The following is a 13,902-nucleotide window of genomic DNA, read 5'->3' on the forward strand; positions in this document are numbered from 1 at the left end:
AGAACTCCACTGCTCTTTCTTCAAATCTTTGGATATCCACATGAAAGAGCAGATAGTCCCTCCACTTAGAATCTCATCCGAAAGGTGCCAACACAGCAGGCCCTCAGCCACGCTTGGAAATGTCAGTCTGGAGTTAGTGCTCAAGATTCCGGAGTGGGACTTGAACACTCACCAGCTCCTGGCTCAGAGGTGACGGTTACCCACTGAGCCACTGCTGACACAACAGCGGCTGTACAAATGCAAAGTGAAAGGAGTCTCACCTCAAGCTGTGCCGTACAATTAGCTGATAATCTGGCGCCCACTGCAACTGCAGAGTGGATTCTGAAGACAACACTTCTTTTTGGCACTGAAGGAAAAAAAAAACAAAAGTCTGAGTCAGTCGGATGCTGGTGACACTTGCTCATATTTCATCCAATTCATTAATCAAGGTGCTTAGTTTTTGTTTACACTTAAGTCCCACAAGGAAACACACTGCTATTACTGTCAAGCAATAAAACAGCCACTCTTTTGTATTTGCTGCCAGCATCAATGATTGTGAAAATATAAAGCACATTTTAGTTATATTTTCTGTGTTGACAGTAATTGCTATGCAGAATTTGCCTGTTAGATAATGACAGGAGGAATCTCGCTGCTTTTTGAGCTGCATTCTGATTGTTGTTAGATCAGCAGATATGAGAATCAGTTCTCTTTCTACTCAGCCGTAATGAGAAAGGAAAGAAATAACCTGCATTTATTTAGCACTTTTCGCTGCCCTGCGATGTCCCGGAGTGCTTTACCGCCAGTGGCGCACATTTTAGATGTCGGTCCTCAACATTGTGAATGACGCTTTTAGGTTTACACCAGACGTGCGTGTCACGTGTAAGACCAATGTTATCACTCGTCCTTTGAGAGAGTGGCCGTGAATCTCCTTTGTGAACATCTGCAGTCCATCTGGTGTAGTTACTGCCACAGTGCCGCAAGGTCGGCAGTCCAGAAATTTGACCCAGCAACAGTGAAAGAGCTGTGGAGTAGGTCCAAAGGATAACAGACGGGACAGCGCAGAAACAGGCCCTTTCAGCCACCAAACCTACATCAATACATGACGCCTTTCTAAACTAAAACACCTCTGCATTAACGCGGTCAGTATCCCTCTATTCCCTGCCTATTCATGTATCTGTCAAGGCGCCTCTTAAATGTTGCTATTGTATCTCCTTCTGTCACAAGGAAGTTTCACAACAGCAAGTTAAAGTCCAACAGGTTTATTTGGAATCACAAGCTTTTGGAGTGCGGCTCCTTCATTTGGTGGCTGGAGAGGTAGATTTCACAAACATGGCACATGTATACATATAGACAGAGACACAATTGCAAGGTAATGGTTGGAATGTGATTCTTTTCAGGTAGTTAAATCCTTACATGATGCAGACAACGCGAGTGGAGAGAGGGATAATAATAGGTTAAGAGGTGTGAATCAGCGTGCTACAGTGCAGAGGGACCTGGGGGTCCTTGTGCACGAATTGCAAAAACCCAGTCTGCAGGTGCAGCAGGTGATCAAGAAGGCGAATGGAATGTTGGCCTTTATAGCGAGGGGGATAGAATATAAAAGCAGGGAGGTCTTGCTGCAACTGTACAGGGCACTGGTGAGACTGCAGCTGGAGTACTGTGTGCAGTTTTGGTCACCGCACTTGCGTAAGGATATATTGGCCTTGGAGGGAGTACAGAGGAGGTTCACTAGGCTGATATCGGAGATGAGGGGGTTGGCCTATGAAGGGAGATTGAATAGACTGGGTCTGTACTCGTTGGAGTTTAGAAGGATGAGGGGGGATCTTATAGAGACATATAAGATAATGAAGGGGATAGATAGGGTAGAGGTAGAGAGATTCTTCCCGCTTAGAAAGGATAGCAGAACTAGAGGGCACAGCCTCAAAATAAGGAGGGGGGGCAGTTTAGATCGGAGTTGAGGAGGAACTTCTTCACTCAAAGGGTGGTGAATCTTTGGAATTCTCTGCCCATTGATGTGGTGGAGGCTACCTCGCTAAATATATTTAAGTCATGGGTAAATAGGTTTCTGATAGACAGGGGAATTAAAGGTTATGGGGAGAAAGCGGGAAAGTGGAACTGATCCTCTTCAGATCAGCCACGATCTTATTGAATGGTGGGGCAGGCTCAAAGGGCCAGATGGCCTACTCCTGCTCCTATTTCTTATGATCTTATGTAATTGTTTCAAACCAGGACAATCAGTAGGATTTTGCAAGCCCAGGCCAAATGATGGGGGTTACATTTGGTGTGACATGAATGGTGGCACAGGCTCGTTTGGCCGAAGGGCCTGTTTCCCATGCCGGGTTGTTCTTTGTTCTTTGTTCTATGAACTGAAGATCCCGGTTGAGGCCATCCTCACGCATGTGGAACTTGGCTATCAGTTTTTGCTTGGCGATTCTGTCTTGTCATGTGTCTTGAAGGCTGCCTTGGAGAACGCTTCCCAAAGATTGGAGGCTGAATGCCCTTGACTGCTTGACCCACTTTCCAAATAAATCTGTTGGTCTTTAACTTGATGTTGTGGGTCTTCTTGCTGTGCCCACCCCAATCCAATGCTGGCATCTCCACATCACCACCACCTCCCCTGTTAGTGTATTCCAGGCACTCTGTGTAAAACACCTGCCTCTCACACCTCCTTTAAATTTTCACCTTTTTACTTTAAATCTATGTCCCCTAGTAATTGATATTTCTATCCAAACCGGGATGATGAATAGGTTGGGGGAAAAATCTACAGCTGGCCATGTATCTGCTGTCCTTATCCTTCTCAATGACAGAGTCAGGGGACGTATTGTCAAAGAAACCTCAGTCATTTCCTGCTGTGGCATATTGCTGGTGCTGGAAGTTAAGAGGCAACTGCTGAGCCCCCTCCCAAGAGATGCCAGCCCAAGCTGACAACTCAGCAGTACTGGGAGCGACCATTACTGAGTCTGCAGCTCCAGGGAGAGAGCATCTCAGTGGTCTACCTTAAAGACAGTGCTTTACAGCCAATGACGTACGTAGGGGGAAGTCAGGGTCAGAGAGGCAGGCCCTAGGAACCGGGAACGCAGAGGGTGGGGGTGATGCACTAGCAGTTCTGGTATAACGGGGGCTGCCATTGTCACTGGGGAGAGGTACCTGTGGAGGAAGGGATTTTTTCCAGGTTCCATGGAGTGCCCAGGGGCAGCACGGGAGCACAGTGGTTAGCAGTGCTGCTTCACAGTGCCAGAGTTTGATTCCCGGCTTGGGTTACCTAGACCTGTGCAGAGTTTGCACGTTCTCCCCGTGTCTGCGTGGGTTTCCTCCGGCTGCTCCGGTTTCCTCTCACATTCTGAAAGGCGCAGTGGTTAGGTGCACACACCCAAACAGGTGATGGACTGTGGAGACTCGGAGATTTTCACAGTAACTTCATTGCTGTGTTAATGTAAGCCTACTTGCAACTAATAAATAAACTTTACTTTTAAAGGAGAGCACCACCTCCCAGGAACCTCCTGGAAAGTCCCTTGGATTTATCTGGCAATCTCCCTATAATTAGCAGTTATTAGTGACAAGTAGGCTTACATTAATACTGCAGTGAAGTTACTGTGAAAATCCCCTAGCCGCTACACTCTGGCACCTGTTCGGATACACTGAGGTAGAATTTAGCATGGCCAATTCATCTAACCAGCACATCTTTTGGACTGTGGGAGGAAACCGGAGCACCCGGAGTTGCCAAGCTCTTCAACTAAACCATCAATGTGAACTTGGTTCTGGTCAACTGTCCCAAATGCGAGCTTCAGGACAGAATGCTCATTTTTGGATTTGAGTTTATTTATTATTGTCACATGTATAAATATACAGTGGAAAGTATTGTTTCTTACACGCTATACAGACAATGCATACCGTTCAAAGAGAAGGAAAGGAGAGACTGCAGAATGTAGTGTTACAGTCATAGCTAGGGTGTAGAGAAAGATCAACTTAATGTGAGGTAGGTCTATTCAAAAGTCTGACGGCAGCAGGGAAGAAGCTGTTCTTGGTCAGTTGGTATGTGACCTCAGAATTTTGTATGTTTTTCCCGACGGATGAAGGCGGAAGAGAGAATGTCCTGGGTGATTGAGGTCCCTAATTAATCTGGCTGCTTTTCCGAGACAGCGGGAAGTAGACAGAGTTACTGGATGCGAGGCTGGTTTGCGTGATTGATTGGGCCGCATTCATGACCTTTTGTAATTTCTTGTGGTCTTGGGCACAGCAGGAACCATACCAAGTTGTGATATAACCAGAAAGAATGTTTTCTACGGTGCACCTGTAAAAGCTGGTGAGTCGTAGTGGACATGCCAAATTTCTTAGTCTTCTGAGAAAATAGAGGCATTGGTGGGCTTTTTTAGCTATAGTGTTGGCATGGGGGGACTAGGACAGGTTGTTGGTGATCTGATCACCTGAAAACTTGAAGCTCGCAACCATTTCACTTTGTCCCCATTGATGTAGACAGGGGCATGTTCTCTACTATGCTTCCTGAAGTTGATGAAAATCTTCTTCATTTTGTTGACATTGAGGGAGAGATTATTGCTGTTGCATCAGTTCACCTGATTCTCTATCTCATTCTTGCATTCTGCCACATCATTGTTTGAGATCCGACCCACTATGGTGGTGTTGTCAGCAAACTTGAAAATTGAGTTGGAGGGGAATTTGGCCAGATGGTCATAGGTGTGTAAGGAGTACAGTAGGGGGCTGAGAACACAGCCTTGTGGAACACCGGTGTTGAGGATGATTGTGGAGGAGGTGTCGTTGCCTATCCTTACTGATTGTGGTCTATGGGTTGGTCACAGAGGGAGGAGCTGAGCCCCAGGCCATGGAGTTTGGAGATAAGATTCGTAGGAATAATGTTGGTAGATAATAGTTGTTAGTCCATTCCACATTGTGTCAGGGGTTGGCAGAATGGCAAAGGGATTTGTCCCATTGGCCCACTTGTGTTTGACGGAAACATCACAGACACCTAGACAAAATGTGAAAAAGAGTGGTGCATTAACTGCGGTGCCAGCCTATTAGACAAGTCAAAGAATGGGCAGGGTGTAGATGCCAAGGTGGTCGGAATATTTGAACCTTTTGGTTTTGAAATGGAGGAAGAGGAAAGGAACCCAAAATAATTCTAAAAACTTTTGAGCACATATGCATGCTAGTAAATAATAGTATATTGGATAGACATGTGTTCAATGCTGCAAACCAAAAATCTGATGAAGCCATTCATTCATACACCACGGCTCTAAAACCCAAGCAAAGGGATGCTTTTTTGGCACCCTCGATGATGAACTTGTGAGAAGTCGCATTGTGTGTGGGGTTCTTGACAAGAAAGATTTAAAGCTGGAGTCGGCCATCGGTATCCGTCTGCTGAAGGAGCAATCAGAAATCGCAGCAAAGGGTTGAGGTGGCAAACAGAAGTTTTCACAGTACAGGGCACATCCTGCCCTGACTGCAGCAGCCGTCACTCACAGAGCAGAACTGCAGGCTCGGTGTTTGGTAAATGCTGCAACAAATGTGGTAAATGGAACCGTTTTGCACAATGCTGCAGATCCAAACCACAGCAGCTTTCCTCTGACACCAGCCGCATCGCAGCCCATCACTGCTCCAGGGTTTGGAGCAAGAACACAGTAAATGAATTGGAACTCAATCCGAATAACCAAGGCACTGAGCCACAAACAACACTTTCCTGTGAGAGTGTAAACATTAACACTGCAATGAAGTTACTATGAAAATCCCCTAGTCACCACACTCCAGGGTCTGTTTGGGTGCACCGAGTGATAATATAGAATGGCCAATGCACCAAACCAGTACGTCTTTCGGACTGTGAGAGGAAACCAGAGCACCCGGAGGAAACCCGCACAGACACGGGGAGAACGTGCAGACTCCGCACAGACAGTGAACCAAGGGAATCAAACCTGGAGCTGTGAGGCAGCAGTGCTAACCACTATGCCACCATGCCACCCTGGATGCCAGGGTCAAATGACTGGGCTTGCAACCAGCAGAGAAGGTGAGCAGCCGTGTCTATACCGATAAAAATGGTCATGATTCAATTAAATGTAGCATGGCTTTGGAAAAGAATAAAGATAAACTAAAGATTTTAAACTGCAGAAAGGCAAATTTTACTAAATTGAAATGTGAAGTGGACTGGAAACTGCTACTTGCAGGTAATTCAGTATCAGATCAGTTGGAGGAATTCATGGAAAGGAAAGTAAGCATTCAGAACAAAAATATTTTTTAAAAGAACAGCATTTGAGACACAATCGTAGAGTGCCCATGATACCAAAGTGGAAACAGGAGAGAATAAGACAGGAAAGTGAGCCCTACATTAAATACAGGGTGAGTTCAAAACTGCCCAAAGCCTAAAGGAGTATGAACAGCAAATCCAACAGGGAAATTTTGAAAGCAAAGAGAGGGCAAGAAACATTATGAGAAAGAAAATGTATCAGTGTTCAGGGTCAATCTCTGTAAAGCTAGGGGCTCATTTTCAAGCCATATTTACATTGTCGGTGCAAACTCAATGGGATGATAGGCCTCCTCTGCACTGTAGGGATTCTATGGGTGAAAAAAATTATCATGGATGTCGTGGTTCAGGTCTGAAATGCACTTCCCTCAGAGTGTGGCAGAGACAAATTCAATCAAAGCGATGACACTGTGCCTTAAAGAAATATATTTGAGCCATGTACTTAAACAGGATCTGTTGTAATAGTGTTTTATAGCAGCACCCTATATTGTTGCTGCAGCAGCATAATCCCTGCTAATGACTGGAATGTTGGTTTTAATCTGAACTAATACTGTTCTGCTGTTTTCCCCTGGGATTTTGCAAAGTGGGATTTGATTGGGATGATTGACAGATATGGTCATGTTATGGGGAAACTGCGCTCGCACAGAATATTCAAGATTGAATGCTGCCTGTGGAGTTGAGAGAACAGTATCTCCTTTTTCTCCTCTCTGAAATTGGAGACTATAATCTGCCAGGGGATACACTTCTTTCTTGGACATTCAGCTGTATAAGAGCGGCTCTTATTGTGACATTTGCTGTTCTGGAAACTGCTGTCCTGACCTCTGCCTAGAAGTGCTAAAGACTTGAAAATCCAGCATCACATGTTTGTTTTTGTGCTAAGTAATTCTGAAGAAAGGTGTATGTCTAGTAGTATTGCTTTAAACTGGAACAACAGAGAAAGCTAGCTGTCAAGTTAAGCTTTAAGAAATCCCGCAACAGCAGTTTAGAGTCCAAACAGGTTTATTTGTAGCAAAAGCCGCAAGCTCTCGGGACAGCCTGTCCCTTCGTCAGGTGGCTGATCATAAAAAGGACACAAAGACACAAACTCAATTTACATGCATAATGATTGGAATGTGAGTCTTTACAGCTAATCAATTCTTAAAGGTACAGACAATGTGAGTGGAAAGAGCTTTAAGCACAGGTTAAAGAGGTGTGTATCGTTTCCAGACAGGAAAGTTAGTGAGATTTTGCAAGTCCAGGCAAGTTGTGGGGGTTACAGATAGTGTGACATGAACCCAAGATCCTGGTTGAGGCCGTTCTCATGTGTGCGGAACTTGGCTATCAGTTTCTGCTTGGAGTCTCTGCGCTGTCGTGTGTCCTGAAGGCTGCCTTGGAGAACGCTTACCCGAAGATCAGAGGCAGAATGCCCGTGAGCAGTCATGAGTACTTGGCATGCCATAACATTCAAGGTGAAGGACAAAGTGCTGGCAAGTGGGATTAGGTAGGCAAGTTAGAGCCTTTCACGCATTGGTGCGGACTCAATGGGCTGAAGGGCATCTTCTGCACTGTAGTATTCTGAGATTCTGTGATTTGGTGGTATACACCTGGTCACCTCTTCAAAAAAATTCAATCTAATTTGTTAGGCATGACCTCCCTCTGACAAAGCCATGCTGACTTTCCCTGATCAAGCCTTGTCTGTCCAAGTGAAGAGAGATTGTCTCCTTCAGAAGTTTCTCTCATAGTTCCCCAACACTGATGTGAGACCCACTAGCCTGTAGTTCCCTGGTTTATTTCAACAACCCTTCTAAAATAGTGGAACCACATTAGTTGTTCTCCAGTCATCTGGCACCTCCCCCGTGATGTGGAGATGCCAGCGTTGGACTGGCGTAAACACAGCAAGAAGTCACACAACATCAAATTAGAGTCCAACAGGTTTATTTGGTAGTAAATGCCACAAGCTTTCAGAACGAAACCTGTTGGACTTTAACCTGGTGTTGTGAGACTTCTTACTGTGTTGACCTCCTCTGTGGCCAGAGAGGAATTGAAAATTTGGGTCAGAGCCCCTAAGTATATGGAAAGGCATGGGCAGAGCAAGCTAAAGACTACACTATCGTACAGACAAAGAGGGCAATCACTCTGTGGCTAAATGCACTGATTAGATAATTATCTCATCTTACAGAACTCCCCCAAAAAGTTTTACATTTGGCATTCATTGTTTGTTCTCCTTCACCTGCATCCTTGATGTAATAATGCAAAGCGACGGCTCTGTACCAAGATTATTAATTTGTTTATCTTGCAAATGAACCATGTGAGTACAGGAGAGAGAAAGGGCAAGGACACTCACTGTGAAGCATGTCACTTCATTCAGAAGGTTACTGTTAATGAAGTGCCATTGATGGCTTAATCAATCCAATATCAAAGCATTTCAGACATGAGGAGCCTTTGGATTTCAATAAGTGTCTATTAATTGCTTCAAATGTTGCCTTTTTATTCAGACTTATGAATATGTATCAAGAGAGTGGGCTCATTGTTAATGATTTAATTAGTGTAGGTATATATTATTCAGTCCCATCAAGAAAGGTTAAAAAAGAATACAAAGTGGTGAGGGCGGGGGAAGGGGGTGCTGAAGGAATTGCAGAGAAAAACATGATTTGTGTTCTGCGAGGTTGGCTGGCCATCAGTTAGTGTGGCAATTGACAAAGTCTCAAACTTACACCAATGTTTAAGTGAGCAACCTCTGCTGTTAACCTTGTGGGTCTGGAATTACAGATAATGCTGGAAGGGAGGATGTTGGTAAACAAGTGCAGGTCAGGTGGGGATTGGCCATGCTAAATTGCTCCTTAGTGTCAAGGGATTAGTACGGTAAACATGTGGGGTTACAGGGATGGAGTCTGTGTGGGATTGTTGTCGGTGCAGACTCAATGGGCCAAATGGCCTCCTTCGGTACTGTAGAGATTCTATGACTTTATAATTAGGCTAAATATTTACAATAAGGACTCAGCATGAGGCTCGACATGGAACTATCTCTTCCCGTGCATAAAGGGTTATGAATGAAGCCCAGTCCATCACGCAAACCAGCCTTCCATCCATTAACTCAGTCTAGACTTCTCAAAAAAGCAGACAACATAATAAGGATCCCATGCAACCCATTCATTCTCTCTTCCATCTTCTTCCTTCAGGAAAAAGATACAAAAATCTGAGGTCATGTACCAATCGACCCAAGAACATCTTCTTCCCTGCTGCCATCAGACTTTTGAATGGACCTACCTTGCATTCAGCTGATCTTTCTCTACACCCTAACAATGACTGTAACACTACATTCTGCACTCTCTCCTTTCCTTCACTATGGTTGGCATGGTCTGTCTGTATTACGTGCAACAAACAATGCTTTTCACTGTATGCTAATACATAGAACATAGAACATAGAACATAGAACATTACAGCGCGGAACAGGCCCTTCGGCCCACAATGTTGCGCCGACCAGTCTTATTTTTTAAAAAAAACATTGACCCACTAATCTAAACCAATCCCTTTTCGTCCATAAACCTATCCACCAATCTCTTAAACGCCCCCAAACTAGGCGCATTTACAACTGCAGCAGGCAGGGCATTCCAGTCCCTCACCACCCTCTGGGTAAAGAACCTGCCCCTGACATCCGTCCTATAACTACCCCCCCTTAATTTAAAGCCATGCCCCCTTGTGCTAGCTTTCTCCATCCGAGGAAACAGGCTATCACCATCCACCCTATCTAAACCTCTAATCATCTTATATGTTTCTATAAGATCCCCTCTTAGCCGCCTTCTTTCCAGTGAAAACAACCCCATATCCCTCAGTCTCTCCTCATAGGACCTCCCCTGCATACCAGGCAACATCCTGGTAAACCTCCTCTGCACCCTCTCCAAAGCCTCCACATCCTTCCTGTAATGTGGGGACCAGAACTGCACACAGTACTCCAAGTGCGGCCGCACCAGAGTTGTGTACAGTTGCAACATGACGCTGCGACTCCTAAATTCAATCCCCCTACCAATAAACGCCAAGACACCGTACGCCTTCTTAACAACCTTATCTACTTGATTCCCAACTTTCAGGGATCTATGTACACATACACCTAGATCCCTCTGCTCCTCCACTCTATTCAAAGTCCTCCCGTTAGCCCTATACTCAACATATCTGTTATTCCTACCGAAATGGATTACCTCACACTTCTCCGCATTAAACTCCATCCGCCACCTCGCGGCCCAGCTCTGCAACCTGTCCAAGTCACCCTGCAAACTTCGACACCCTTCCTCACAATCTACCACACCTCCGACTTTGGTGTCATCAGCAAACTTACTAATCCACCCAACTATACCCTCATCCAGATCATTAATAAAGATTACAAACAGCAGTGGCCCCAAAACAGATCCCTGAGGCACACCACTCGTAACCGAACTCCATGATGAATAATTACCATCAACCACCACCCTCTGTCTCCTATCTGCTAACCAATTCCTGATCCAAGTACCTAAATTACCACCAATCCCATACATCTGCATTTTCTGCAGAAGCATAAAATGGTGAACCTTATCAAACGCCTTACTAAAATCCATATATACCACGTCTACTGCCTTACCCCTATCCACCTCTTTGGTCACCTTCTCAAAGAACTCAATAAGGTTAGTAAGGCACGACCTTCCCGCTACAAAACCATGCTGACTATCTCTAATCAATTCATTTGACAATACATGTGACAATAATAAATCGAATCAAATCAAAACAGTTAAGTTGATCTTTCTCTTCTTCTGCTTCTTCCCATGTCACTGAGTCACCAATGACCTCTGCTATTTCATCTTGGATTTCAAGCTAACAAGATATGCCAACTTGTGATTGATGACACAACACAATCGGCAGAAGGTGCTCACACATATGTCCAATCGGAAACCATGCTGTACTCGAACAGAAAAACACTGGCTGATCTAATTAGTCGGCTGAAAGAATATCACTCATGGGATAAATGGGGGAAATTAAGATTGGCGTCGATCTTAGGCAAACACTTAATGTTCCCTTGCCAAATTTCGCTCCATAGTATTCTAAACTCAGGGCTTCACCTGCTTAAATTGAAAGCAAAATAGGACAATGTGTTCAGTCTTAGAATCGTAGAATCCCTACTGTGCAAAAGGAAGCCATTTGACCATCGAGTCTACACTGACCACAATCCCACCCAGACCCTATCCTCATAACGCTATGCATTTACCCTAGCTATTCCTCCTGGCACTCAGGGTCAATTTAGCATGGCCAATCCACCTAAACCGCACATCTTTGGACTGTGGGAGGATATTGGAGAACCCGGAGGAAACCCATGCTGATATGGGGAGTACGTGCAAACTCCGCGCAGACAGTGACCCAAGACAGCAATCGAACCCGGGTCCCTGGTGCCGTGAGGCAGCAGCGCTAACCACTGTGCCACCGTACCGCCCTCTTCCGATAGAAACAAGCCAATTCATGATTTTCTCAATTTAACAACAATTAGATAATTTCATAAGAAATGTGAACAAAAATGACATTAAGCAAAAGATAATGTGCATTCATTCAAAATGCTCAGAGGAACAAAAGGGTTTTATGCTCTGGCTATGACTAGCTTCTGTATTCAAGGTAGTACAAGATAAGATTGTGCAGTTTCTGTTGTTCTTGCTTTATCATAATGTAAAGCATCAAAAGCTTTAAAATGTCTTGCATTTCTTCTATGTTTCAGATTGTTCCCATGGGACAGCAAATAAAAAGGAGATCCTAGTTTAAAGATCAAGTTGTAATTCATATGTTAGGTCCAAATCACAATGTAACTCCTGGGTTAAAGTAATGGATTAAAATCCAGCATCATGTGACCATAATTGTTTTTGTGGTAATTCTGAAGAAGGGTGTATGTCTTTGGGGTATCGCTTTAAATGGGAACAACAGAGAGAGCTAGCTGTTAAGAAATATACTGCTGTTGCTTTTAAGTTTTGTACTTGGTAAAAGTTAAGCTAATTCTTTTTGTTATATTCTAACAGATTAAAGAACTTTGTATTGTCTCGTTAAAACTCAGGCCAGAAACCTGAAATGAACCAAGACCTTGAGTTTTACATTTGATTTTGGCATGAGTGAGCATAAGTTGTTTAAAGTTTATTCATTAGTATCACCTTAAATTAACACTGCAATGAAGTTACTGTGAAAATCCCCCAGCCGCCACACTCCGGCACCTTGGGGAGAATTTAGCATGGCCAATGTATCTAACCAGCATGTCTTTCAGACTGCGGGAAGAAACAGGAGCACCCGGAGGAAACCCACACAGACATGGGGAGAACATGCAGACTCAAAGAACAACAAAGAACAAAGAACTAAAACAGCCCGGGAAACAGGCCCTTCGTCCCAATGAGCCCGCGCCACCATTTTAACACTACCAGATCCCCCCTCCACCCATGACCCCCATCTATTGTTTTATGGCCATCCACATTGAGGGAAACTAATTTAGGGACAATTTATTCCTGCCAATCAGCCTAATAGCACATCTTTGGGGTGTGGGAGGAAACCGGAGCACCCGAAGAAAACCCACGCAAGCACGGGGAGAATGCGCAAACTCCCACTGACACTGGCCCAAATCCATGTGTCTGCACAATCCGGGTCCCTGGCGCTGTGAGGTAGCAATGCTAACCACTATGCCACAATGCCATTCCAGGTATGATTCAAGTAAACCTCATGGAAGCTTTTATTTAAACAAAGTTTATTTAAGAACCCAGTTAGGTGGTTAGGTGTACTGGCCATGTTGAATTCTCTGCTGGGCGGGAAGCATTGTTCATTTGCCAGAGACTAGGCTCCTGAAGCAAGTGCTCTACCTGGAACTTAGTCATGGCAGGAAACTCCCAGGCGGATAGCAGAAACATTTTTGGGATATCCTCAAAGCATCACTGAAGAGGTCAGAAAGGGAATGGCTTGTGACTGATGAAAATGGTCCATCTTTGGGAAGGCAGTGAAGACATCAAGACACTTCATTGGGAATGTGCAGAGGTGAAATCGAGGCATCGGTGGGAGGGTACAAACCTTCAAACAATCCATCCACCTAACTTTTCATGCACCACCTACCCTGCATGTGGCAGTGTCTGCAAATCACGCATGGGACTCATCTGCCATCTCAAAAGCCATCAAACTCAAATGGAAGCAAGTTTCCCTTGATCCCAAAGGACTGCCTCAGAAGAGGAAGGAAAAGAGGACTGTTGTCAATACCACTTAATGGATAACGCTTTCTCTGCTGAGAATGGGGAGGGTTAGTGGCTGTGAGGAACTATGCTAGATTTTCATCTTCCAACACCTGGGGGATAATCTGGGTCACTCACCATTAAGAAGACAAGCTTGATCCGTTATGTCACCACTGTTGAAGGCTAAAATTAACAGTGCTACAACATTGGCGCTTAGAAGAGGATGTTCGCAAGAACAATCCCTGGAATGAAGAGCTTGTTGTATGAGAAACAGTTGAGAATTCTGGGTCTGTACTCATTGGAGTTTAGAAGGATGAGGGGGGATCTTATTGAAACTTAAAGGATACTGTGGGGCCTGGATAGAGTGGACGTGAAGAGGATGTTTCCACTAGTAGGAAAGAACAGAACGAGAGGGCACAACACCAGGCTAAAGTGACGATATTTCAGAACAGAAATGAGGAGATATTTCTTCAACCAGAGAGTGGTGAA

The sequence above is a fragment of the Carcharhinus amblyrhynchos genome, chromosome 15 (genome assembly GCF_965287045.1).
Source record: "Carcharhinus amblyrhynchos chromosome 15, sCarAmb.v2.hapA, whole genome shotgun sequence".
Classification (NCBI taxonomy): domain Eukaryota; kingdom Metazoa; phylum Chordata; class Chondrichthyes; order Carcharhiniformes; family Carcharhinidae; genus Carcharhinus; species Carcharhinus amblyrhynchos.